The sequence below is a fragment of the Protopterus annectens genome, chromosome 1.part1 (assembly GCF_019279795.1).
Source record: "Protopterus annectens isolate FY-2018-M chromosome 1.part1, PAN1.0, whole genome shotgun sequence".
Taxonomy (NCBI): Eukaryota; Metazoa; Chordata; order Ceratodontiformes; family Protopteridae; genus Protopterus; species Protopterus annectens.
The window spans coordinates 25048270-25058344 of record NC_056726.1 but is presented as its reverse complement, the minus strand read 5'-3'; positions in this window follow the sequence as shown (position 1 = coordinate 25058344).

Genomic DNA, 10075 nt, shown 5'->3' with positions numbered 1-10075 from the left:
TCAGAGAGCTCCTCTATGTCTCTTTTCATGTAGTCCAGGGAGGTACATCTCAGGTCGTTCACACCAGCATGGACAATGACTGTGTCATATTTGTACTTGCCGTGGAGTGACACGAGTGCTTGTGTTATGTGACGGATTCTAGTGCCCGATAGGCAGCTTACTGTGACCCTCTCCTTGTTCAGCCTGGTGAGTGGGACGTCAGTGTGTCTGACTATGGAGTCACCTATGACAAGTATGTTTGGTGTTGTATTTGGCCTTAAGGGCTGTGACTGCTTTGCACACTGCTTTTGTGGTTTATGTGTTGCTTGTGGGGTGTCTTGAGGTAGCAGTTGTTTGGGTGTCTGCTTTGGAGGCCTCTGCTGTTTAGGTAAATTTTACTCAGAGCCTCTTTGTGTGTTTATGTGTTTGATTCAGTGGAGTGGTAGCATTATGTGAGGCTGGTTTTGTGGTGTGTGTAGTTGCCTTCTCCTCCTGTCTGGTCTTGCCAGTCCTGAGTTGAGAGAGCTCAGCTTCCAGTTTGGCTAAATAGCTGCATCTCTCGCAAGTAATTGTGTTATGTGGGAGGAGGAGAGGGTTGTCTCTGTACATGAGGCAGTTATAACATTGCCTCAAGATTCCCAGATTCACCAGCTGGACCGGAGAGGAGATTGACAACTGACCTTTGGACATGCTAGAATAATATTGGGAAATCCTTAATTGAAAACAAGGGCCAGTGGGGAGTGAGGGTGTAGTGCTTTTAATTTTTAGTGCTGACTTATATAATTGCTTTAGTGAGCAAGTGCCAGGTAACTTGAGTGCAATGTGTTACAAGTAACTAAATGCAAAAACAACAAACAGTAACTTTCTTTCAAGTGAAACAAAGAAATAAGTACAATAAGCAATGCAGATATCACTAGTGATCCACAGAAGCGCTGAGAAGTATTAGGTGGAATTAGCTTCCAGGGGAAATAACAAACAAACAAACAACAAGCATATAAACAAAGCTAGATTCAGCAGGCCTGGATCTAGTCTATGCTAGAGCAAACAAGGTGTACCAATTTCAGTAAGATACAGTTCAAATATTCAGGCACTATAAACCTTTAACCAGAAATTCCCAGCTCAGAAGGGCAGAGTCCAGCGTACAGACCACAAACCTTCTTAATGTAAAATAACTGGCCTGAAGCCCAAGTGCCTAAACCAGAACTAATACACTTGGACACTGGGCTCTCAATCAGCAGTTCCCAACTTAGAAGGATGAAAGCTACCTGTCCTGCCACCACAGTGCTTGCCACAAACCTTCCTAATGTAAAACAACTGGTCTGAAGCCCAAGTGCTTAACCCAAAAGACTTAGAAAGATAGCTACACTTTAATCAAGTTACAACCACGCAGTAATAAATACAATTGAATACTTTAGAGAATGTCTGGATTAGTGCTCAAGTTACACAAACAAAGCTAGATCCAGCAGGCCCGAATCCAGTCTATGCCACAGCAAACAAGGCGCAACAACTTCAGTAAGAAACAGTTCAGATATGCATGCACTATAAGCCTTTAACCAGAAATTCCCAGCTCAGAAGGGCAGAGTCCAGCCTCTCCTTCCACAAGAGTGCAGACCACGAACCCTCTTAATGTAAAATAACTGGCTTGAAAGCCCAAGTGCTTAAACCAGAATTAATACACTTTTAGAATAAGACACTGAGCCCTCAATCAGCAGTTCCCAACCTAGAAGGATGTAAGCTACCTGTTCTGCCACAACAGTGCAGACCACAAACCCTCTCAGTGCAAAACAACTGGTCCGAAGCCCAAGTGTTTAAACTAAAAGGCTTAGAATGAATTACACCAAGCAGTAATAAATACAATTGAATATTTTAAGATGATACAAAAGTAAAATGAAGTAGGTATAAACACAAGTACAGTAAAAGCAGATGAAATTTTTTTTTTTTTTTTATCTGAACAAGTGCTGAGATCAAGGAAACAGATTTGAGTGCTGAAACTAGAAAACTGGCTAGTTATAAGGAAAAAAAACAAGCTAGAAGGCTTCCCTCAAACACAGAAGGGCTTGGGGGCTCAGAAGCCTACAAATAGTCTATACCACTTAACAAGAAAGGCAGGAAATAAGCTTAATTTTTTTTTTGTCTGTTTCCCAGATGCTCTCTTTGTACACAGTAGGAGTGCCTGAAATCAGAATATGATCTCACTGCACTCAGTTGAGTGAGCAAATGAGATGGGCCCAAAGGCAGGCTGAGGGGCGGGCAGTTTCAAGGCCACTAAGATTAACACCAAAACAAAAACAGGGAGTGTGGGTGGGATTAACTGAAGAGTATACTATGATGGCATATTGTACTTTCTGCAGTATTAGTGTGAGACAGTTTATTCATGGATCCCACATCAGAGGCCATTATAGAGATACAGGCTGATCCCACAACCTTATCCATGCATGGAGGACATCCTGTAACTTTGATTCTCTATCCCAGGCTCACCATAAGTTCCCGGCCCACACAGCATCTGAAAGGTGTCATCATGTAGATACATACCATAGAGAAAGCTGTGGTGCTTTGCTGTGCCATCAAGACTCCAGATTTGTCCCTGATCTAAGATCCACACTCAGCATAAATCACTGTATGTGTGGTTCAGTGGTCAAAACACAGACAGCTGCTGCCAACAGCATTGTGGATATGGTAAGTGTGCTCCTTGGCATGCTTGATTATGTGCAACAACTGCACAATAACAGAGCACATGGACATGGAACATAAATTCTGCTTGGATCTCTGTTGGCAATGTTGAGACACATGGTAACTGTCCCCCAGTTTATCTTTGCAGACCCTGTAGTCCAGCTGAGAAGTGGTTGGGCACATACCAAGAGTACACAGACTGTTGATAAGTCAGCTTTATTGTCAACTATGTTTGCACAACCCTCCATCCTGTTCACCAACAGTATCATGGTCATGGGTATCAAAGCTCTTTGGGCTCAACACCTGAGACCTCTCATCATGCTGGTAATAAATGATCCCATAGTCCTAACACTTTACTATTCCCTGTGTGCATATTGAGCACTATAGCCATCATCTGGATTATTGAAAACATTGGTCTATTAGCTTGTGACATGGGATACCCTGGGGGAAGGAACACACAACCTTTCACCTCCCCCAAGCTCTTCCAGTGAAGGGAAAAAAAAACAAAAATGGATGTTCCTTCTATTGGCACACCAACCAGGTGGCCAGATGCATGACACATACACCCACTGCCCCAGCCATTCAGGTACTATTTCTGTGTCCTTCCCATTTTATTATTTTATTACAAAACAATAATAATTTATTATTTTAAACTCTTAACAGTTGCTGCAGTTTATACCCAGCCTACATGGAGTGCTATGGCACTCATGTTTTAGTAAAAAAAAGTCTTCTTTTTAAACTGCAGCAAAATGATTGCTACAAATTACCAAGCAGTTGCTACAGTTTATACCCTAGCTGCATGGAGTGATAATGCTACAAATGTACCAGACAATTACTACAGTTTATACCCTAGCTGCATGGAGTGCTAATTCTACAAATGTACCAAACAGTTACTACAGTTTATACCCTACCTGCATGGAGTACTACAGCATTCATGATTTAGTTTTAAAAAAAACTTTTTTTAAAACTGTAGCAAACTGCTTGCTACAAATGTAAAAAAGAGTTGCTACAGTTTATGCCCCACCTGCACAGTGCTTATGTTTTAGTTAAAAAAAGAAAAAGAACATTTTTTTTTACCTTTAAACTGTAGCAAAATGTTTGGCAAACAGTTGCTACAGTTTAGACCACACATGGGGTGCTACAGTGCTCAGGTCTGACTGCAAATGCAATACCAGATTTTAAAAGCTGGTATTGCATTAAGGGAGCTTTGGCCTAGTTGGTCACACCACCCAAAACGTTGTGCCTGGGGCAGTTGCCCCTCTTGCCCCACCCTAGCTATACTACTGGATATAGGATTAGAAAACCAAGCAGAAAGCTAGACTAGCAAATGTAAAACAGAGTGAGAGCAAAGGGGTTTGCAGGATTTGAGTTGGGAGATCAGAAAAGCAACCAGAGGTAAGGGAAAAGGTATGGGTTGATTAGTTGGTATTTAAAAGGGATTTGAGGTGGAAAAAAAGAGAGTAGAGAGAACTGGTTTATTTGGTGTATATGGAGATAAAGGCAAAAAAATGAATGTAACAGGATGAATGAAAATCTAATAACTGTGAGCAGAATCCAGTGCATAATACAACTGTACAAAAATTTGCCTATATAGTAAAGGGTCAAGGGTAGGAGAAGGAATTATAGATAGGATAAACTTACCACTCTGGTAGAGTGAAAATTGGACTCAAAAATTCTAAAACTAGAGGAAATGAATATTGTTTTGTCCTGTAATACCTTGAAATGACAGAATCTGTCAAAGCACTGAACTCAGTTTCTTTTAATACAAAATGGTGGTGAGAAAATCCCTTAACACTGCTGGTGAAGGTGGTTGACTTGTATTTTTTTTACAGATAATATCTTGCTACCTTGTCATCAACACTGACTACATTCATAAACAGGAAAACTGAACATTCATCCATTGCAATTTCAAGACAGAACACCTCAAATGAGTTTCCCTTTGTACAAAATAAGCAACCACATATGTTTCTGTTCAGCAGCAGAATTAACTAAATCATAGCAAACAGTAATAATTCATACAGAAGAACAATTAAAAATATTTTATTGTCCAGTGAAAAACTGAAAAAAATAGCCCTATGCTATTAGTTCCTAAGGCCATCAGAAATTAAACAATTGGATTTCACTGATTTCACTGAAGTAACATCAGGATACAAAAAAGATCCACAAGCCAACATGCAGTGGAATGGAAGAAATTTGAGACAAAAAAGGAGGAAAGCTTTGTGTTCAGCTTTAATACAGTAAGAAAACAGAAAAGTTTTAAATCACAGTGCACTTTGAAATAGATGGTAAATAAGTTACTGGAGTTATTTGTCTCTCACAGCCCCCCTCCCCCCAACACACACACATACTCACACACTTGCACAAAATGGCAGAAAAAGCTTTCTGTTTAGGCTTTGTTGAATTACGAAATATAAGTGTAAAGTAGTAGGTCTTATTTTATCAAATCTAAGACCTGCAGCATTCTACATTCAGCATTTCATCTAACAGCAGTAATGCAAATTGTTCTTACTCCCTACCTCACTTAGCAAGTAGGTGTAAAAGACTCTAGAATTAATGTAATACACCTTGCCATACCCCTCAGCCATACTGAATTCCTCAGCATTTACCAGTTTTGAGGGTAAAATAACGGGTGCCACGAATTCCGGAGTGATCCCGCTCAATTCATGATTTTTCCATTTTATTTAATTTTTTTGTTCTTGCTGACATCACCATGCATTGCCAGCATATCCCGCAATGTCATCAACATACAGGGGTGTGCATGATGACATCACCTTCATGAGGCAGACTGCAGTCTATCTGACTCAGTTGGACAACTTCATGATTTTGTCAGAGAGTGTGGAGACTCGTCTCGGTAGGTCTCTCAACTCAGACTATTAACTTTTTCAGTAACTAATACCAGCAGCATCAGTGAGTGGAGGAGTTTTGCACAAAACTACACATTACAAATTTCAGTTCCACTTCTTTCCTTCTGAATCTGAACTCCTGTTCTGCAGCAGAGTCCAGCAGTCCATACAGCTCACCTGTACCTGGATGAGAAAATGTACTTTCTTCGACTGCTCAACCTCCAGGTAAGTGGAAAAAAAACATGTATGCATTGCCTAGTATAAACTGCAGCAAAGGAACTGGAAATTATACGGCTGCAGCTTGCATACCCACTTCTTTTACTGTGTTAAATAGTTAGCGGTGCAGAACTTGTCTGATGTGGTGTGACTTTCACCTCTCACCCACTACCATTCTGAGTAAAATGCATTAACTGCAAATTGAATGAGCAGCAGCAATGGCAAACTAAAGAAAATGATGTATTTTGCCAAGCAATACTGGGATTATACAGTCTCAGAGACATTGGCAAGTGATGGAATTTAGCTTTAGGACTGGTTGTATGCTGACTCATGACATCACTAGCTACTACTGTAACTAGTTTTGTTTTTATTAAATATTCGTTCCTCAATGGTATTTTGCTCATGTTTATATTTAGCTGATAGATGTTTTGTTTCACTTCTCTTTTCTTACACTGGAGCAGCAAGTAATAAGAACATCAGAAATACATATTTAGGCTTACAAGCAATAGTTTGTGCTGGAAGTTGGAAGTTGGGTGGCTGACAGTGATATCTTCTTGTAAATGATTTGGGGGTGTCATCTGTGTTTCATACAGAAGCTGGTCTAGTGAGTGCAGGATGGAAAGAGGCATTTTGACTGCTGCTGAACTTGCTATGTCTGTCAATGGGATATATAAGTGAGTTGGCGTTTTCGGTTGAGGTGACAATACTTGTATGTGGGGTAGAATTGTCAGTATCTTAGTGAATTTTTGTAGATTTTGGGAGTTAGCTGCATGTTCCATACACACATTTGTTTTTTTTTTGACCAGGTATGATTGGCCGTGCAGCAGTCACACAGGTGTAACAGCAGGATAGGAGGGCATATATAGAGTGAGATTCTATATTGCTGCATCCGTTTGTAATCCTTCTCAGTTATCTGCTGATCAATTCCAAGAGTGAAATTGTGTCTCTTCTTTTTACCAGATATTGTGGTTGTCGTAGAAAGCCCATACATTTATTTCTGTGAAAGAAGTTTTAGGTAAAAGTGAATGCAGTGGAGACTCTTTATTGTTTGGTAACCTGGTAATAAAGTTAGCCCAAGTGTGCTGTGATTTACTGGTAGAAGGATAGCTGTACTTACACAATGGATTACATTTTGGATGATGATGATGAGGTTCAATACCTTAGCAAGTGACTTGCAAATGTTTTATCTGCCATGTTTCTGGAAGCATTCCTTGCTCATGTTGCAGATGCCCGTGAGGATACTGACAGACATGTCCTTAGTTTTAATTACTGCTGGGGGTCACACAACACCTCAGTCATATTTTGATTTTTTTATCTCTTGCCATTATTTATTAGTATTTAGTTACTTCAATCTTCATGTTGGCATTCCACAATTTCATTGGAATTGGTGGGGGGTTACATGATTATATATGCAAATTTTATGTTAATCAGCACCCTGATTTTTGGCCAGTTGTATCTACTTTTCCAGGTTGAGAGGTATACACCTCACCCAAGAGCTGACATCAAGCTGAGTTAGCAGAAAAGCATTTATGTAGATTAGATAATGAACCAGAAATTAATGTAATATGAAACCATTGTATCTGTTAAATGGAAGAGGAACAAGATAGTATTTGTCTCAGAGGTGTGGCTTAGTGCCTGGTGTCCAACTGATCAAAATCTATTGTCTGGAAACAGAAATAATTACAGGTTTCAAAGGTAAAAGTGTTTGTTTTACAACTTCCAGTTCCAGGCATGCTTCTCAGAGATAAGTATTTTTGACACAGGAGTGTCAAATAGTGATGTCATCCAGCTAACACAGCAGTAATGTGTATTATTCATTTAAGAACTATCTCTCAGAGAAAGTCTGCATTTTGTATCTTGTCTTTGAACCTGTAAACATCCATTCAGCACTTGCATTTGTCTGGCTCTGTAAGTAAGATGTTGGTATAGTGTTTCTCTTAGAGGAATACATTAAAGAGTAGTTTAGTTGTTTTCTGTATTTATGTGAGACTGTCCTGCAATGTTATTTTAAAATATTTCCTGTGATTCTGAACTCTGTTGTCAGTGTGTTGAGTTATTGAGTATTTTCTTGTGCTTTTATTATTTATTATTAAATATATTTAAACCTTTTAATTATGACTGGTTTGTTTAGAGATATTTAAGCTCTTAGAATACTTACATATGTATTCGCTGACACTGTACAGGCCACTCTTAAATAGCCTTAAAGTCTTGGACACATACCATTTGGATAATACTAGCATCACACAGTAGAACTGGACACCCTTTTGGATGGGCCTTATAGTAGGTGATAAAGAGTGGTTGGTGACAGCTGTTACTACCTTATAGTCTGGGTAGAAGGGGACATAGCAAGTGAACCTGTGCCAGCCATCCTCAGGAGTGTTTGTGCATTTCCATATAAATTAAATCTCAAAGTGTGTGTGTGTGTGTGTGTGTGTGTGTGTGTGTGTGTGTGTGTGTGTGTGTGTGTGTGTGTGTGTTTGAGCTACTTGGGCAGGGACATGAAGCACTGGTTGGACAGAGAGGGTGCTTGAGGTTTTGGCTTGACCACTCGGCTGAGATCTGAACCCTATAGCTGTGCCAGTGGCGAGTCTTATTGGGGATCTGGAGAGAGATGGAGAAACCAGCCCCAGACTGACTGTGATCTCTGTGTGCTCTTAATGGAAATTGTACTTTACTGTGTGTGTATTTGTCATCCTCCCAATGTGCACGTCCCTCACTGGTGTTAGTGGTGGGGAGTGAGGCTCCTTGATTACTGGGTCAGTGCAGGGGCATCACACCATACACCTTCACAGACACAGTGCAAGGCTGAACTTAGGCCAATAGGACCTATTTGGTGTAGTAGGGCCCCACTATTATAGGGGCCCTGCATTGGGCTATGACAGGGTCATTATACCTTTTGCAAACTACAGTATTTGCCTGATTGACATAACAGCACAGTTCAAGGCATTTTCATACTAGTGGTCCTTCTGCAGTAGATATGAGACTTGCTAGTTGAGCAGATATTTCCCATAATGCACTGTACGAATGACTGGTCTAATACTGTTAATGCCGCAGTATTACATCGCTTGTATGGCTCACAGTGTTAGTTAACCATGCTCCCATAATAGTCATTTGCTACTGCTGAGCTCAGCATGATTTTCAACTCACAACTGAGGGTGGATTAACCATATGCTTTTGTGCATCGTTCCAGTTACTGTTGCATAAGATAATGAGTGGGTTTAATTTGAAGACTGAGAGTGGCACAACATTTTATTTTACTTCTCTTGTAGATGTAGGATGTATGTCTGATTAATTATGAATGTCAGTATGAAAAAAGGAGGAGAAGAAGCGGAAGACATGGCCGAAGGCAGGAGGAGAGGAGAAAGGCTAGGACTGTGGTAGTAAGGGACGGAACTTTGAATGTTGACAGTATGACTGGTATAGGGAGAGAGCTAGCTGATATGATGGACAGAAGGAAGGTTGGTATATTGTGTGTGCAAGAGACCAGATGGAAGGGGAGTAAGGCTAGGTGTATCGGAGGTGGGTTCAAATTGTTTTATCATGGTGTGGATGGGAGGAGAAATGGTGTAGGAGTTATTCTGAAGGAACAGTATGCTGAGAGTGTTTTGGAGGTGAAAAGAGTGTCAGATAGAGTGATGTTTATGAAGTTGGAAATTGATGGTGTAATGATGAATGTTGTTAGTGCGTATGCTCCACAAGTTGGGTGTGCAATGGATGAGAAAGAAAAATTTTGGAGTGAATTAGATGAAGTCGTGATGACTGTACCCAAGGGTGACAGAGTGGTGATTGGAGCAGATTTCAATGGGCATGTTGGTGAAGGGAACAGAGGGGATGAGGAAGTGATGGGTAGGTATGGTGTTAAACAAAGGAATGCAGAACATCAGATGGTAGTGGATTTTGCGAAAAGGATGGACATGGCTGTGGTGAATACGTATTTTAACAAGAGGGAGGAGCATAGGGTGACATTCAAGAGTGGAGGAAGATGCACACAGGTGGATTATATCTTATGTAGGAGGGCCAGTTTGAAGGAGATTGGAGACTGTAAAGTGGTGACCGGAGAAAGTGCCATTAGGCAGCATAGGATAGTGGTTTGTAGGATGACTTTGGTTATCAAGAAGAGGAGGAGGAATGTGAGGGCAGCACCAAGGATCAAGTGGTGGAAATTGAAAAAGTGTAATTGTGAGGTAGAGTTCAGGGATGAGTTAAGGCAGGCACTGGGTGGCAGTGAAGAGTTACTAAATAGCTGGGTAACTACAGCAGAGCTAGTAAGGGAGACGGCTAGGAAGGTGCTTGGTATCACATCTGGACAGAGGAAGGATGACAAGGAGACATGGTGGTGAAATGAGGAAGTACAGGAGAGTATACAG